Consider the following 18,534-nt stretch of genomic DNA (forward strand, 5'->3'; position numbering starts at 1 on the left):
CGTAATATTAGTAATACTAAGAGTAAAGAATATCCGTAGCTGTAAAGAAAATAATGGGAAAATGGTTAAGGAAAGATTGGTGCATGGCTGAAGCTTATAACCATGTAAATGTGGCTCCATTATAAAGTCCAATTCTTTGCAGTCTCACATCTGAGCATTAGCCGTAATAGGCTGGTCCAGCGTCCAAGAACAGCTAAGCAAGTCACCATAGTGTCACTCCAGTACAAAGGTACAGTCGGTACCTGGCACCATATTTACCAACACCCAAAGTTGGTGTCAAAGATACAATCCCTTCTACATGTGATAACCATTTCATATCATTTTTCATGAAATATACTACACTACAGGCCATTAAAATTGCTACACCACCAAGATGACGTGCTACAGATTCGGAATTCAACCGACAGGAAGAAGAAGCTGTAATATGCAAATGATTAGCTTTTCAGAGGATTCACACAAGGTTGGTGCCGGTGGCGACACCTACAACGTGCTGACATGAGGAAAGTTTCCAACCGATTTCTCATACACAAACAGCAGTTGACCGGCTTTGCTTGGTGAAACGTTGTTGTGATGCCTCGTCTAAGGAGGAGAAAAGCGTACCATTACGTTTCTGACTTTGATAAAGGTCGGATTGTAGCCTATCGCGATTGCGGTTTATCGTATCGCGACATTGCTACTCGCGTTGGTCGAGATCCAATTACTGTTAGCAGAATATGGAATCGGTGGGTTCAGGAGGGTAATGCGGAACTCCGGTTGGATCCCAACGGCTACGTTCCACTACCATTCGAGATGACAGGCATCTTATCCGCATGACTGTAAAGGATCGTGCAGCCACGTCTCGATCACTTAGTCAACAGATGGGGACGTTAGCGAGACAACAACAGTCTGCACGAACAGTTCGACGACGTTTGCAGCAGCATGCACTATCAGCTCGGAGAAAATGGCTGCGGTTACCCTTGACACTGCAGCACCGACAGGAGCGCCTGCGATGGTGTACTCAACGACGAACCTTGTTGTACGAATGGCAAAACGTCATTTCTACGGATGAATCCAGGTTGTGTTTACAGCATCATGATGGTCGCATCCGTGTTTGGAGACATCGCGGTGAACACACATTGGAAGCGTGTATTCGTCATCTTCATGCTGGCGTATGACCCTGCGAGATGGTATGGGGTGCCATTGGTTACACGTCTCGGTCACCTCTTGTTCGTATTGTCGGCACTTTGAACAGTGGCGGTTACATTTCATTTCAGATGTGTTACGACCCGTGGCTCTACCCTTCATTCGATCCCTGCGAAACCCTACATTTCAGCAGGATAATGCATGACCGCATGTTGCAGGTCCTGTACGGGCTTTCCTGGATACAGAAAATGTTCTACTGGTGCCCTGGCCAGCACATTCTCCAGATCTCTCACCTATTGAAAACGTCTGGTCAATGGTGGCCGAGCAATTGGCTCGTCATAATACGCCAGTCACTACTCTTGATGAACTGTGGCATCGTGTTAAAGTTGCATGGGCAGCTGTACCTGTATACGCCATACAAGCTCCGTTTGACTCAATGCCCAGGCGTATCAAGGCCGTTATTACGGCCAGAGGTGGTTGTTCTGGGTACTGATTTCTCAGGATCTATGCACCCAAATTGCGTGAAAATGTAATCACATGTCAGTTCTAGTATAATATATTTGTCCAATGAATACCCGTTTATCATCTGCATTTCTTCTTGGTGTAGCAATTTTAATGGCCAGTAGTGTATAAAATGGGGCTCCACGTACAAGTGTACCCCTCACAGGAGGGAAGATAATCATCGCAGAATTTGTGTACAAAGGTAAAATCCAAAAGAATGGATTTGTGAAGACCAAACGTATGAAAATTGTAGTGCAACACACGAACAAATCTGATATACATATTTACACCTTGATCCATGTGGATAATAGGAATCGAAACATTTTACATTCCTTCCGAAAACGACGACAGAAAATTACCGAAACATAACTTCACAAACTGTTAAGAAAAATTTATGAATGCATGTTCTCGCGGTGATATCAATTAACAAAATCTCGGGTTTCCAGGCGCGTCAACTGGTGAAAATCGCAAGAGCTTTAGACCGAGCTCTCGTCGGCCCCGTATCGCCGTGGCACTGCTGGCTGTGACGTCACTGGTGCCCTCTCAAGGCCTCGTGCCCTCTCCCTCGTCAATTGTGGCAATGTTTACGTCCTGCGCCCCTCGCGCCCGCTCCAATTTCGCGATGTGCTGTGCTGAACGTAAACCGCCGTCCTCGTCAATGGTGTTTTCAGATATTTTTATTTCTACCGCTTTTTTTATGACGCTATACGAAAATGTCTTCATTCTCATAATGGTAGCGGTTTCGACGAATAGAATACGGTGTCGATTTTCTAAGCCGTGTTCTGCCACGGCGTAAGGTGTAAGAGTAAACACCTCTCAAGTTGCGTCCGGCGCTGTGCGAACTGTTTGGCCGACGTGGCAGCAGCCACGCTGACACGGTATCTTGCATACTCCAGGCGTTCCAAACCCTACATCGGGCAAGGGGGTCTGTATTGTTTTTAGCGTAAGTTAATTTTAGTAGTATGTACGTCTAGGAACCGATGACGTCAGCAGTTTGGTCCCATAGGAACAACCAAAAAATTTCCAAAATTTCCTACATCGTCCCTCACATCCCTCATGAGCTGTCGTATTTTTGCTGGTGGACGAATGTTGATGAGATGTTGTCTCTCTTCCGGAGTCAGTTAATCCGACACTGTGTCACAGGCAGGCAAAAACACAAGATTCTTGTTCTCTTCTTTGGTGGTATTTTTCTTACGCGTCTCATTAGAAATGGCCTGTGATACCTGGCAGTGATTGTAGCCGTCTTCCAGGAAGACTTTTCGGAGGTGGCTTAGTTCAGCGCCTGAGACGACTTTAGCACTGTGGACGAGTGTGTTCAGAGCGCCACGTTTTTGTGCCGGATAGTGATGGCTAAGAGAGTGCAGATATCCATCCGTCTATGTAGGTTTTCTGTACACACTGTGGTCGAAGTGTCCATTGATTTTCCGGCGAACGAGGCTGTCAAGGAAGGGCAATGCACCATCTATCTCTGCTGCCATCGTAAACCTAATGCGGTCGTGAATACCGTTCAGGTGTTCTAATGATCTCAGTTTTTTAAGTTTGTGGAGCCAGAAGATAAAAGTGTTGTGAACGTAATGATAAAAGCAACTTTGCTTAATTGGAGCCGTGTACAAAGCGGAGTCTTAAAATCTCCACATAAAAAAGTTGGCTATAGACGGAGTTGACAGACTTCCCATTGCCATGTTGAACACCTGAATGGTGTTCCCGACCACATTAGGTGTAAAGGGGACTGTACAGTGGGCATAGATCGATGGCACTATGAGCGTGGTCAGACGCCAGAGTAATTAGTGGAGCAGCAACAAGGTCCCAAACCCCTGTCGCCCCTGCCAGACTGGGTGGTGGAAATGGTGAGTTAGTGGGGGGTATTGTGAACCCCGATCGCCGTCAATGCCTGACTAGGTTACACATGTCCCAGATGCTGCAGACTTCTAGGACAAGCTATCATCCTGCATCAAGAGGCTTGAAGCCACTTAGGACAATGCCGTCACACCCCCGCCACCTCTGAGAATGCCCCCACTGCTCTCTTCCCACCCTGGCGTCCACAGACAATGCTAACTCCTCCGGCCACCAGAACACCGACACAAGCAACCAGAGTTAGGGTAGCTGCACCATCTAGCAGACTTGCATCGCCCCAGACCTGCGCCTACTTCCGCTGGTCTGATGCAGGTCGCCCCATGCTGCCACCATCGTGCAGTCTCGCATCATCCCAGCCCAGCTGTTCTGGGTGTTGTAATGAAGACTGCCAACAGCACCTCGCCACCAGTCATAGTGTCTCAACAGTTGGCAGCAGCTCCCTCTCCCGTTCCAATAGTGGCAACAATCATGTCAGTAACGTCATGCCACAACTAACCTAAGTGGGGACTGCACATACTTTTGATGAACGTACCTCGTCCTCCAGGTGGAGAACCCAGTACGGAGGTACAGAGTTCGAATAGGTTTTCCAAACGCTTGCTTTCCCCTGCTGGAGAGAGAGCTCACTCCTGTCGTCAAAATTACCTGCGCTAACCCCCCCACCCACTAAGTACAGTACAGTGCAGTGCTGTGCTGTGAGCTCATGCACCCATCGGAACACAGTGCTGCTGTAGAAGAGAGCACCGTCGTCTATATTTCGAGGAAAACTGATGGAGTGTTTAACACGGAACACTTCAGTCATTACGTGATTTAAAGATTTCTCCTTTAGTGCAATACTGGACAAGTTTTCTGATATGGAACCTAGAGGCTACGGTAAGGCACTCAGTCCAGTATTACACCTCGACATCCGTACGCATCTCCATGATCGAGTCGATGGCGGGTCCAGCTATCAGAAGCTCACTAATGTCTGACACTGTACTCCTTTTCACATTCGTCAGACATCAGCAAAACACTCTGTGAGTGTGTTAGCGTCACTAGAATAAATTACTGGGGTAGGAGTGGACCCTTATTCTATGAAAGAGCACATCGGTGCTTAGCTGTACAAAATTGGTTTATTTACTGTTATTATTGTCAATGATGCACACTGGTTTACATAGAGTGTGATACGAAAATTTCAGGGCAATTGTCAAGATAACATATTACGTCCTGATTAGCAGAAATAACACTGAACACAACAATATCAAATTTAAATAGGTTCTCTACAAGTTCTTTCTTACATCTAAACAGTGAAGTACTGTCTGAGTTGGCCAATATTACGTCAAATCATCCTATTCCAGGTTCTAACTTCGATATTATTTAGGATGACAACGAAGTCTACGGAGGATGATAATTCTATCGGCCTTTACAGTTACGTCGTGTGCATTCGTCTCAATTTCGTCAATCTTTACAAGTAAGTTGATTATATTCTTTTTCAGAATGACCCAGGTGTTCCTTAAAGCTAGCATCTAAGTCATCGATCACTCTCAAAAGGGTCTGAGCATATGTCTCTAGGTTCTTAACTTTATGTTCTTCTAACTTCTGAACTTTGCATTCAAGAGGTTGAAATTTTCCATCTATATATAGACACAATCTCTGTCTATGCATACCCATCCTTTGTCTACTGGCTCTTGTGTTAAGTGCCATGATTGGTGGTCACTTGACATACATATGAACTTCTCCACGGAGTGATGTTAACTAATGAGCTGAAGCACTGTTCTAAATCGTCCACACATACACTATGCACACGAAGATAGTTCACAACATCATTGTAAACAAATTGAATACGTGGCAGCCAGTGGTTCAGTTTCACCAACATAAGAAATGACACCATTCTTAGTCCAAACAAGTTCATGACGGTGCAGTGATGTAAATAAATGGACATGTCCCCTTATTTCACCTGGAGCACAGCGTCGTCGCACGTTCAAATTGAAATGTGTGTGAAATCACATGGGACGTAACTGCTAAGGTCATCAGTCCCTCAGCTTACACACCACCTAGCCTTAATTATCCTAAGGACAAACACACACACACCCATGCCCGAGGGAGGACTCGAACCTCCGCCGGGATAAGCCGCACAGTCCATGACTGTAGCGCCTCAGACCGCTCGGCTAATCCCACGTGGCTCATCGCACATTGTTGTGATGGATAGCGTCAGATGAGTGCAGGAAATATCTGAGGGAGAATGAGATGGATAGTACTTAGAAGCCATCTGTGTATTGATGTAAGGTACAGTATAGCTCAACATAGTTCATCCCATCCGAACTCAGCAAACCGCCCTTTAACACTCTTTGTCACATTCTCGATCTCCATCACAACACACCAGTCACTGTCTGCTGCTGCTATACCAATATTCAGACACTTTGAGCCATTAGCAGTAAATTATATATTGAAAAGATAAACAGTAGTACAATGGGAGCAAATGGCACGTTCTCAGCCACAACATCTACACTCTGTCGTTGCAGTGACACTGGAATGTTCTGGGATGGTGGTTATGTTGGAGCCCAGTACTGGGCTGCACTATGCTGCTTGAGATCCCCAGTGCCCTGATGATGCTGCGCGACATGCTGGGTGTGGTCATCACAAAACTCGATGAGTAGCACTGACATTAGTAACTCACTGTCCTGCTCCAGCAGGCTGGCCAGGTGCGCCACACGATCCCATGAGCCGGAAGAGGGTGAGGTCACTGCAGGTCCTCACACCAGAGGTCGCCACCGCCGCTGTGAGTCCTGACACGCCAGGGACGATGCCACCACTGCAGATCCCGACACGTAGCACACCAATGCTGCTGCTACCCGTCCCAACACGTCAGAGGCTGCTGAACAAAGAAGAAGAAACGATAAGTATCCACAGGCAGACACAGAGTTGAAAAAAGATAGCTGAGCAAAGACATGTAACGTGTACGCACTTCTCCACTCCTTCAGTGTGCCGAACGATGATGATGCCGCTTGCTGTTGGCGCTTCATTCTTCTTCTTCCCCTAACTCGCTGATTGTGTCTGAGACTATTGGGGCTACTGCATATGCGTTATATCCCTTCAGAAGGGAGGGGGGGGGGGGGGGAGTGCTCTGTTTCTGGACATAAAAGTTTTCTGGGTGTGGTATCACGTCCTAATGTATAAAACTACTGCTGCTGGAGAAAAATCAACGGTTCGGCCACGGTTGCTGCAGCCTTCTTCTGGGTCTACTGGTGCGTTCTAGCTACGCCATGTCCCTTATATTTTGTTGTTACTGTTTACTGTGCATGCCATTACGTCAATAATTTTAAAAAGATAGTTCGTTTCATTGGTCATTTAAGGAAGAAGGAGCACTCCGTCTTCAGGCCACGAGTGGCCTACCGGGACCAGCCGACCGCCGCGTCATCCTCAGTGGAGGATGCTATTAGGAGGGGCGTGGGGTCAGCACACTGCTCTCCCGGTTCAAAATGGTTCAAATGGCTCTGAGCACTATGGTACTTAACTTCTGAGGTCATCAGTCCCCTAGATTTTAGAACTACTTAAACCTAACTAACCTAAGGACATCACACACATCCATGCCCGAGGCAGGATTCGAACCTGCGACCGTTGCGGTCGCGCGGTTCCAGACTGTAGCGCCTAGAACCGCTACTATTCGGTCGAGTAGCTCCTCAATTGGCATCGCGAGGCTGAGTGTACCCCGAAAAATGACAACAGCGCATGGCAGCTGGATGGTCACCCATCGAAGTGCCGGCCACGCCCAACAGCGCTTAACTTCGATGATATCACGGGAACCGGTGTGTTCACTGCGGCAAGGCCGCTGCCAAGGAAGAAGGAGAGGCAACTTTATTTTAATAGGTTACTGTGGTGGAGGGAGAACGTAACCTCTGTTGTCTATTGGCTCTTGTGTAACGTGCCATGATTTGTGGTCACCGTCGAATGGGAAGTTGGTTCCCGTTTACCAGGTGCTGGACGTCGGACGCGCGGCGTCGGTTACTCGCCGGTAGTGTTCGCGCCTCGTGTAGACTGTGCGGTCTGTTGGGCTCTGATCGCTGGTAGCCAAGACGGAGCAATCCTGAAACCATCCCCCCTATTCATGTCATTAGGGTGTTTAAGTATTTCGATGGCCTCTCTGATTTTGCGCTTCGTCTTAACTGGCAGCTTGGCCAACACACAGACTTCGCTGAATGTTATTTCTTTTCCTCAGTCTTGTTGAAGTTCTGCCATTACAGATTTGTTGTGTGTGCCCTAGACGAATATAGCGCTCGTGTTCCCGAATGCGCGTTGCTTTGGCCTACAGTCTCGCCGGTGTATGCCTCTCCACATTCGCATTCCAACTCGTACACGCCTGCAGTGTGCAATGCGTCCACCTGATCCTTAGTGGAGCCTAGCACGTCCTGAATCACCGAGCGAGGTGACGCAGTGGTTAGCACACTGGACTCGCATTCGGGAGGACGACGGTTCAATCCCGTCTCCAGCCATCCTGATTTAGGTTTTCCGTGATTTCCCTAAATCTTTTCAGGCAAATGCCGGGATGGTTCCTTTGAAAGGGCACGGCCGATTTCCTTCCCAATCCTTCCCTAACCCGAGCTTGCGCTCCGTCTCTAATGACCTCGTTGTCGACGGGACGTTAAACACTAACCACCACCACCACGTCCTGAATCGTGGCACCACTTTAGAGGGCAGGCTGCACCGCAATCCGGCGAAGGGGTTTGCCTATTCAATCAGTAACATTTTTCACGAAAGGTAAGCGCGCTGTTGGCTGCAGTTCTTGCATATATTTCTTACTTGTGTTCGTCGACAAGGCTGTGTGGATAGACTAATGGCTGTCGCCATTGGCTAGAAACGTTGTGAGTACACTCTTATGCTCAGGTGTTATGTTTTAAGCATCACTTAGAAGCTGAGCACGGATTGCCAGAGGACGGATGTCGAGTTGTTGTGCGCTGGGTGGTGGTAGGATTGGACGTGCAGATACCTGTCTGTATGTGTAGGCTTGCGATATACTCTGTGCCCCAGTGCGCCCTCCGTGGTCCTGTGTCCTGTATACTTCGACGTCCAGAAATGGAATTGCGCCATTCTTCTCTACTTCGAGCGTGAACTGTAGCTTCCAGAGCACTTTGTTCAAATATTCGTGAAACTTGTGTAGCTCCGCTTCACCACGAGGCCATGTAGCGAACGTGTCGTCCACTGAACCAGCAACGTGGGCGTAAAGGAGCTGAACCGAGGGCCATTGCTTCAAAGGCTTCCATGAATATGTCGGCTGCCAGCGGAGATAGGGGAGACCTCATTGCTACGCCGTCTGTCTGCTCATAGTATTTTCCTTGCCATTTGAAGTACGTTGAAGTCAGGCACAACTGAACCAGGTCGCATATGTCTGGCGGGACATGCTTTTGAAGGTTGCGGAAAGTTTCATCTACTGGCACGTTCGTAAATAGTAACTTCACGTCAAAGCTGACCATGATGTCCGTAGGTCAAATTATTTCTCCCTTTTGGCGTTCCATAAAGTGCGCCGAGTTCTTCACGTAAGAGTCTTGGCAGCTAGACGTCTTAAAGAGGGATGCTGACTCAGTTTTTTAGGATAGCGATTGGGAAGTTGCGAAGATCACCAGTGTGTGTGCGTGTTTGTGTATGTAGTGAGTGAAGTGTTATGAAACAATGTGTGTGTAGTGTGCGCAGTGACTGACAGTGAGATATGAGTGAACAGTGTGGCAGTACATTATTTAAAAAGTTATTTGTAAAAAGAGTATTATATACTAGGCGTAAATCTAATATTGTCTCTAACTAGAAGTCAAAATGCATGTGTATACGAATTAGCTTATTTTAAATTGGTCTAAACTTGTAAATACTTTGACATGTCCTTGTAAAAAGATATCTACTGATGAATAAAGGTACTACTACTACTACTACTACTACAAACAGAGCTCCATGATCAGCCACGCACGGGACGTCCTATCACATCATTGCTCATCCATCCTACAGTCCAGTCCTGCCATTCTCGGACTTCCACCTCTTCGGGCCGCTTAAATATTCTCTACGGGGAACACAGTTTTGAGATGACGAGAGCTTCAGTCGTGCAGTGAAAACACGGCTACAACTCCAGGACAAGAGCTTTTACCAGCAGCGAATACATGCTCTTCTACAACGTTGGGGTACGGCCATAGAACGTGATGAAGACTACGTAGAAAAACAGGGCATGGACAAGACATGTTGCTGTACATTGTCATCAGATTACGACTCTTAACAATATATATGTTCTGAGAAAAAAATGTGGGAAATTACTTATTGAAAGACTCGTATTTTATCTGCGAACAGGGGCAATGCCGCTGTTGCTTTTTACAAGTAGGATTACGTTCAAAAGATACAATGTTTAGTGTGTGATTCAGCGTATCGCAGGATCGGTGCTGAACCCACAAAAACTGCTGAGAGGAAGACTAGCAGCCTCCTGAAGGAAAGTTCATTATCGCAGACGACCACCAATAATCTCAATTCTTATTGTTCTGTCACCACATTATTATACGGCGCCCCTAAGGTCCACAATGAAGGGTTCCTTTCCGTCCGATTTCCTACACATATCGTGTAGCTACGCACCTCGCTGTCGCTACTGTATTGAGCCCTACAGTAGGTCGGTGTGAGAAACACATTAAGAACTCAGCGGATTCCTTACGTCGATTAGAGGAAATGCGTTTGAATGACTCTAATATCCTACTGCATTTTGATGTGATCTCTCTCTCTCTCTCCACTCGCGTTCCTCTGTCCGATTCGTTATGGTTGACTGAGGTTAGGTTAGGTGCTGAATTAACGAGCCTATTTCGACATGCATCGACTTGCACTTAGTTTCTGTTCAATGCCCAGTACTACAAGCAGGTAGTTGGAGCTGCGATGGGGAGCCCTTTGTCACCTACTATTGCCAATTTATTTATGGAAGATTTCGAGGAAAGTACTTGGAGTCGGATTCTTTGGAACCTGTGTGTGGTTTTTTTCCAGATATGTAGACGATACTTCTGTTGTCTGACATCACGGCAGTGAGAACTTGAACTACTTTTTTTAGAGCATCTGAATTCAGTCCGCTAGAATATTCGTTTCACGGTGCAGGTGGAAAAGGTTGGCTGCCTTCCCTTCTTTGACGTGTCGCTCAGGAGGAAGGGTAATGGTGCGTCATTTTGGGCCCTCACAGTTTGTCAGCTGAGTTGGCCCATCTCGAAGTCACTTTTCGTCAGAATTGTTATAGTGAAAGACAGATCAGACATGCATTGCGCTGGTGTTGATAATACCGAGGTTGTGCTGGCGGTACCCAAGATCGATTGACAACGACAAGGGATCGTACTGTACCAACGCCTTTATGCCGTTACTGCAGAGTATCCTGTTGCGCAAAGTACTTAGTCCACCAGTAGACCACCACACCTTTAATTAGGTACAGTTTCTTATTTTTAAATTGAAAGGGTACAGTACCGCCCGACATTGAAAATTGGTACAACATACTTCATTCTTCTTGTCAGAACAACATATTTTTTTTGTAATAATAACTCAATTTCACTTAATACTCCGAAGCCAGATACCAGTGTAGGAAAGAATGACAATTTATTTATTTAATTGATCACATGTGCACTCCCACCTAATAAATACCTACATCCAATTTGGTGAGATCTGCGAAATGAATTAATGTATGGTCGTCCGCTAACCACAGATAGTGAATGTGCAATATATGATCATCTTTGAGACGGTACTTTGGTCACATTTGGTGGAACCAAAGAGATGAAATTGGCCTGAGCTTTAAGCGCCTGAAATGTGGCTGAACAATACGGTAGCAAGGTGCTCCCCCACTTCGACAGAGGTGCGAGATGACCTGAAGAACGGCCATGTTTCAGCACTCTGCCGCTGGATCTAGTGTTGGTAAGACCTGTCTTAGGTGTGCTCCGTAAAGACAAAAGAGTGGAGACATGGTATGCATGTGAAATACTTAAGAGTAGTTTGGAATAATAATTTCTCTATTTCAGGAACTTTCGTGGGGAGAATTAAATGTCAGGCAGGTAATATTAAGGGGATCGTAGTAATCTTCGGAAGTGACCAACGGTCACATTGAAACCACGTGTAGCAGTAAGTTGAAATACTTCCGAGTGCTTAAGTTGAGCTGAATTACTAGCGTGTGTACTATAAGTTGGAAATATTTAAGAAATGGCGTGTGCAGGACTTGAAATTAGAGACGAGTACTTCCGCGTGGTGAGTACTGTGTGCGTCTCAATCTGTGTATGAGACAAAGGATAAAGAGAAGTACTCGTCCATGGTATGAGTTGGGGACTAGCGTGTGTGAAGAATATGTTCTTAATATTACTTTGCGTTTTATGTTTCTGTTTGATGCTTGATTAAAACTAAAATACTCTGAGAGAGAAGCAAGGTGAGTCAGCCGTCTATCCAGCAACGCCACTTGATTTGCATTGCACATGCAGACGTGCATATATCCTTCAGAGTTCATAGTAGGAAAGAAAAGTTACGAAGTGGGGCAGTGTCGTGGGAAACTGGGATAAATACTATTTGAAGTGGGGAAAGCTGAAAGTGATGTGATTATAACGTTGTGACTATTCTTTGTATTGTATGTTGCCAGTGTGATGTATTTCATGAAATTTAAGTATGTGTGGTTTGCATGGGAGAGTAACAAGATAGGTTCAGAGGCAGTGGTTTATGCATGTTCCTTTTTGTACCACTCGGTCTGGAGGAAATTTTCGTGATGATGGGTGTGAGAGTCGAAGTGTGAGATATAGCAAAAGATCCACCATCCTATCCAGAAAGTGCACTGTAGCGTTAAATTATTACGAGACCATAAGATAGAGAATCACCAATGTAAAGCCATGCCCACTGGGCGGAATTTCTCATGTGTTATTGTTGTAGGTTATAGAATTTATGTGTTTAGGTTGTAGAATTTATCGGAATAAATAAGATAGTGAAAAGAAAAAGATTGGTGGCCTTTCCCTTCTAATAGTATGTTGTCAAGATACCCAGAATTTATCATGGGTCTGTCATTCATATTCAGTGCGATGGCCACGTGTTGATCAAAGCCGTTAAAGAAGAAAGAAAATGTGGCATTGCCAGTGCGTAGTGAACAGTCAGAGTTGTGTAAATTACTAATTGTCAGATTGCGTTTCCGTTTCCGTTGCGTAAATATTCAAACAGGAAAATAATTTGTAACTTAATTGTAAGTACTAGAGCTCCTGTTACTGATAGATAAGAATGAATCCACTCGCTTGGCAGACCACTCATCTTGTAGGCCTCACTGCTTGATGCCACAGTATGAGTAAGGCACGTGGGCGCCTCTCAAAATAGATGTTAAGACTGCAGAACGCTATCTAATTGCAGAAGATTCCAGTTGGAGAGGAGCCTCTGATGACGACAAGAATCAAACCCGCACCGCAATCACACTGGAAATGAACTAATCGGATACGAAATCAGCCTTAGTACAATTAATATTGCACCCACCTCAACCGTTGACCATGCAAACAGCCTGTCTGCAGAATAATGGAAACAACACCCTGCCTAGGCACGACGCCGAAATCGTATCAAGCCACGATACAACTACGAATAATCACATAACAATATTCACACACCAATGATTGCTGAAGTTAAGCGGTAGTGAATAAATGGGCCTATTTAATGAACCACTCTCGTTGTCTACGATACTGACCTGGTCAGAGCAGCAAATTACTTTAATTTCAGTGCCTGATTATCTTGCGTGATGATAAATGCGACATCCAACTACCAATTGTTATCTTTCACAACGAGCTTTTCACAACGCAGGACGTGCTCTCTGACAAACTCGGAACTGTTTTATTACTTATACTAAAATACCAGTCAGTCTACCGTCTTGGTAGACCACATGGACACATGGACAGAGCGGCGCCGGCGCAGCCGTCAGCAGATGGCGATGGCTGAACCGGCAGTGTCCAATTCGTAGCCGGGCCAAAACGACCTCCTCCCGCCGAGAAGGACGTGAGGAGGACGTCCAAGCCGCGGGAAGAGGTTTCAAGGCCCGAAGCTTGTTGTCCGTAAGTGCAGCCCAATCGGCATGCCACAGCGATAAAATGCTCCAACAAGTGATCGTGCTACAATCTGATGAAGGGACACAGCAGGAAGCCGTCCGAGGCTGGAGGACTGCAGCCTTGGCCGCGGCATCTGCAGCTTCGTTCCCAGGGATACCGACATGGCCAGGAACCCACATAAAGTTAACTGGAGACCCGTCGTCCACCAGCTGCTGAAGAGAGCGTTGGATCCGGTGCACGAAAGGGTGAACCGGATACGGATCACTGAGGCTCTGGATGGCGCTCAGAGAATCGGAGGAGATGACATAAGCAGAATGTCGGTGGCGGCAGACGTAAAGAACAGCCTGGTAGACGGCAAAGAGCTCAGCTGTGAAGACCGAACAATGGCCATGTAGCCGGTATTTGAAACTTTGTGCCCCGACAATAAAAGAACACCCAACCCCGTCATTGGTCTTAGAGCCATCTGTATAAATGAAGGTCATATTAATGAACTTCGAACGAAGTTCGACAAAACGGGAGTGGTATACTGAACCGGGGGTAACCTCCTTTGGGAGCGAGCTGAGGTCAAGGTGAACGCGAACCTGAGCCTGGAGCCAAGGTGGCGTGTGGCTCTCGCCCACTCTAAAGGTTGCAGGGAGTGAAAAATCAAGGTGTTGAAGGAGGCGACGAAAGCGAACTCCAGGGGGTAGTAGGGCAGAGACATGCAACCCGTATTGACGGTCAAGAGAGTCGTCACAAAAGGAACGATACGATGGGTGGTCGGGCATTGACAGTAGCCGACAGGCGTAACGACAAAGCAGTATATCGCGCCGGTAGGTGAGTGGTAATTCACCGGCTTCAGCATGAAGACTCTCGACGGGACTAGTATAAAACGCTCCGATCGCAAGACGTAAACCCCGATGTTGTATGGAGTTGAGGCGGCGTAAGATGGACGGCCGTGCAGAGGAGTATACGAAGCTCCCATAATCCAGCTTGGAGCGGACGATCGACTGATATAGGCGAAGTAGGACGGTTCGATCCGCTCCCCACGACGTGCTACTGAGAACACGGAGAACATTTAGAGAACGGGTACAACGGGCAGCCAAATATGACACATGTGGAGACCAGCTAAGGTTCCTGTCAAATGTAAGACCTAAAATTTTTGTTGTCTCCACGAATGGAAGAGCAACGGAGCCGAGTCGTAAGGACTGTGGGAGAAACTCTTTGTAGCGCCAGAAGTTAATACAGACCGTCTTCTCGGCAGAAAAACGGAAGCCATTGGCGACACTCCAGGAGGAAAGACGGCCAAGAGAACGCTGAAGACAGCGCTCCAGGAAACATGGACGCTGCGCTCTGCAATAGATGGTAAAATCGTCCACGAAAAGGGAGCCTGATACATCAGCTGGGAGGCAATCCATTATTGGATAGATCGCCATGGCGAAGAGACCGACGCTCAAAACTAAGCCCTGTGGCACCCCATTCTCCTGGCGATAGGTGTCTGACAGGACAGAACCCACCCGTACCCTGAACTGTCGATCCATTTGTAAATAGGCTGTTTAGGTTTTTTTATTGGTAATGCCATGTAGCGCTCTGTATGAAGATCACTGGCTGTGCTGTGTACAGTCTGTGTCTGGTTGGCATTGTTGTCTGCCATTGTAGTGTTGGGCAGTTGGCTGTTAACAGCGCGTAGCGTTGCGCAGTTGGAGGTGAGCCGCTAGCAGTGATGGATGTGGGGAGAGAGATGGCGGAGTTTTGAAATTTGTAAGACTGGATGTCATGAACTGCTATATATATTATGACTATTAGGTAGATACATTGTTTGTTCTCTATTAAAATCTTTCATTTGCTAACTTTACCTATCAGTAGTTAGTGCCTTCAGTAGTTTGAATCTTTTATTTAGCTGGCAGTAGTGGCGCTCGGTGTATTGCAGTAGCTTGAGGAACCAAGATTTTTGTGAGGTAAGTGATTTGTGAAACGTATAGCTTAGTCAGGGCCATTCTCTTGTAGGGATTTTTGAAAGTCAGATTGCGTTGCGCTAAAAATATTGTGTGTCAGTTTAAGCACAGTCATGTATAATTTTTCCAAGAGGACGTTTCACATTAAAAAGAATGAATAAAAAGAGGGAGGCGACCGCGAAGGCCCCATGTATGCATGGTGCGGAGAATGCCCGCCCTCCAACAGGTGTCGTAAGCCTTCTCAAAATCAAAGAACACAGCCGCGGTCTGGCGCTTCCGCAAGAAGTTATTCATAATGAAGGTCGACAAGGTAACCAGATGGTCAACAGCAGAGCGGCGCCTACAAAATCCACATTGTACATTGGTAAGTAGGCGTCGAGATTCGAGCAGCCAAACCAAACGAGAGTTAACTATTCGCTCCATCACCTTACAGACACAGCTGGTAAGCGAGATGGGTCGATAACTGGAAGGCAAGTGCTTGTCCTTCCCCAGCTTAGGAATCGGTACAACAATAGACTCGCGCCAGCATTCGGAAATGTCCCTCAATCCAGACGCGATTGTAAGTATGAAAGAAGGAAACCTTTACCCGCAGGAGAAAGGTTCTTCAGCGTCTGAATATGAGTAGAATCAGGCCCTGGAGCGGAGGACCGTGACCGGGCAAGTGCATTTTCGAGTTCCCGCATGGTGAATGGGGCATTATAACTTTCAGGATTCGAGGAGTGGAAGTTAGGTGGCCGAGCCTCCTCTGCCTGTTTTCGGGGGAGGAAGGCAGGGGGGGGGGGGGGGTAATGAGTGGAGCTCGAAACCTCTGCGGAAAAGCGGCCGAAGGCATTGGAGACATCCTCGGGGGCCACAAGGACGTCATTCGCGACCGTCAAGCCTTACACTGGTGAGTGGACCTTAGTGCCAGATAGAGCGAATGCTGCGAATATTCCAGTGAATAAGTGCCATCGTTAGAAGAAGAAGATGCAAGAAGGGGTCACATCGAAGGCCGCCGAGGGCCTGACTTCGAGCGAGCACTGCCGCCGCTAGCAGCAGGCGGACAGTCATCGTCCATTTGTTCTATAGGTTCATCGGCCATCTTGTTAAGATGGCCGGGAGGGGGAGCTTCCTCCGCTGGTGAACGGCCAGATGTTCGGCTACCAGCGGTGCGGCCAGGCGAAACGGATGACGGCCTGGGGCGGCAACCGCTGGGTGGCGCAGGAGAAGAAATGCGCCGTGGCAGGGAAGGAGAACTGTGCTTCCTATGAGCCTTCTTGGAAGGTCGTTTTGTGGAAGTATTGGTCGATGGCTGGGAGTTCGAGGTACGTAGGAGGTCTGCACGAGACGGTTCCTTCTTGAAGGCCCGTGCAGCTGACTTCTGGGTCTTCGTCTTGGCAGAAGCTGATGAAGGTGCTTGTGTCTGAGGGGTGACGGGAGGAAGAGGAGACGTCGACCGCGCGATCTTAGCACTGGCCGAACGGACGACTGTAGTGCTGAAGGTCAGATCGCATGTCTGCGTCGCCACCTCCCTGGTAGTCCGAGGAGAGGCGAGGACAGTACTGTACTTCCCCGCTGCGAACAACGTGGGCTTCGTACTAGTGAATAGCTTGCGAGCAGCCGAGGTGGAGACTCTCTCTTTGACCCGAGTTTCTTGGATACAGCGTTCTTCCTTGTAGATGGGACAGTCGCGGGAGGACGCTGCATGGTCACCGTGACAGTTCACACAACGAGGAGACGGAGGTGGACAGTCACCCTCATGGGCATCCCTGCCACAAGTGACACATTTAGCCGCGTTGGAACAAGACTGGCGAGTGTGATTAAAACGCTGACACTGGTAGCAGCGCGTAGGTGTCGCGACATAGGGGCGAACAGAAATAACCTCGTAGCCCGCTTTGATGCGCGGCGGCAGCTGAACACTATCAAAGGTCAAGAAAAGTGTCCGGGTTGGTACAAGGTCATTGTTGACCTTTTTCTTGACCCTATGGACAGCCTTCACGCCCTGCGCAGCGAGGAAAGACTGAATCTCCTCGTCAGTCAATCCGTCGAGTGATCTAGTATATACCACACTACGAGACGAATTCAAAGTGCGGTGAGCCTCCACCCGGACAGGGAACGTGTACAGGAGTGTGGCCCGAAGCAGTTTTTGTGCCTGAAAGGCGCTCTCAGTTTCTAGTAACAAGGTACCATTACGCAACCTGGTACAAGACTTGACCGATCCGGCTATGGCATCTACGCCCTTCTGGATAACGAAAGGGTTGACAGAGGAAAAATCCTTTCCGTCCTCAGATCGAGAAACTACGAGGAACTGTGGGGCAGGCGGTCGTACTTTTGTCACTGGTGGCTGGTCAAGTTTCCGTTTGTGGGCAGAAGTCGAGAGAGAAGAAGAAGAGAAATCCATTGCGGAGGAATCCCCCATGATTGCCAGCGTCTCCGATGGCGCGCTCCTTCCTTGTGGGGACCTTCTCAGAGGGCACTCCCGCCTTAGGTGATTGTTCACACCTCAGGTCACACCTCCCGAGAAACGGACGGAGGAACCAATCGGCATGGTCGGAAGGTGTCAGCTCAGGCAATCACCCCTTTCTGGGCCTGGCCTTTACCAGGAGGTACGTGCGTGCCTTACTTGTCTACCCAGGGCGGGGAATTACGCGTAACCCCGTCACCGGCTACGCGTGCGAACGCGTGGGTCGGCCTTCAGGCACGCACAGGGAGGAAGGAAGAAGAGGAAAAAGAAAGGAGAGAGGGAAAGAAAGGACAGACTGTCTCAAACGCCGAGTCGGAGACCAGAGAAGGCAAGGAGAAGGCAAGGAGAAGAAGGCAAGGGAAAGAGTAAGTAAGTGAGATGGAGAAGAACAAAGAAAGGAACCAACCAAAGGAAGGAAGAAACCAGAAGAAGTGAACAAACCAAAATGACCGCAAATATAGGTCGTGGAACCGTCCGTCTCCAGACGCAGGCGCTAACTACCCCCTTGAGGGGGAGAGACTTCTTTTAGTCGCCTCTTACGACAGGCAGGAATACCTCGGGCCTATTCTAGCCCCCAGACCCGCAGGGGGGAAATGAAATGTTTACTTCATGCAAGACGGTGCACCACCCCACTACCTGGTTGACGTCGGGGATTTTCTCAGTGACA

Source organism: Schistocerca gregaria, chromosome 3 (genome assembly GCF_023897955.1).
Source record: "Schistocerca gregaria isolate iqSchGreg1 chromosome 3, iqSchGreg1.2, whole genome shotgun sequence".
Lineage (NCBI taxonomy): Eukaryota > Metazoa > Arthropoda > Insecta > Orthoptera > Acrididae > Schistocerca > Schistocerca gregaria.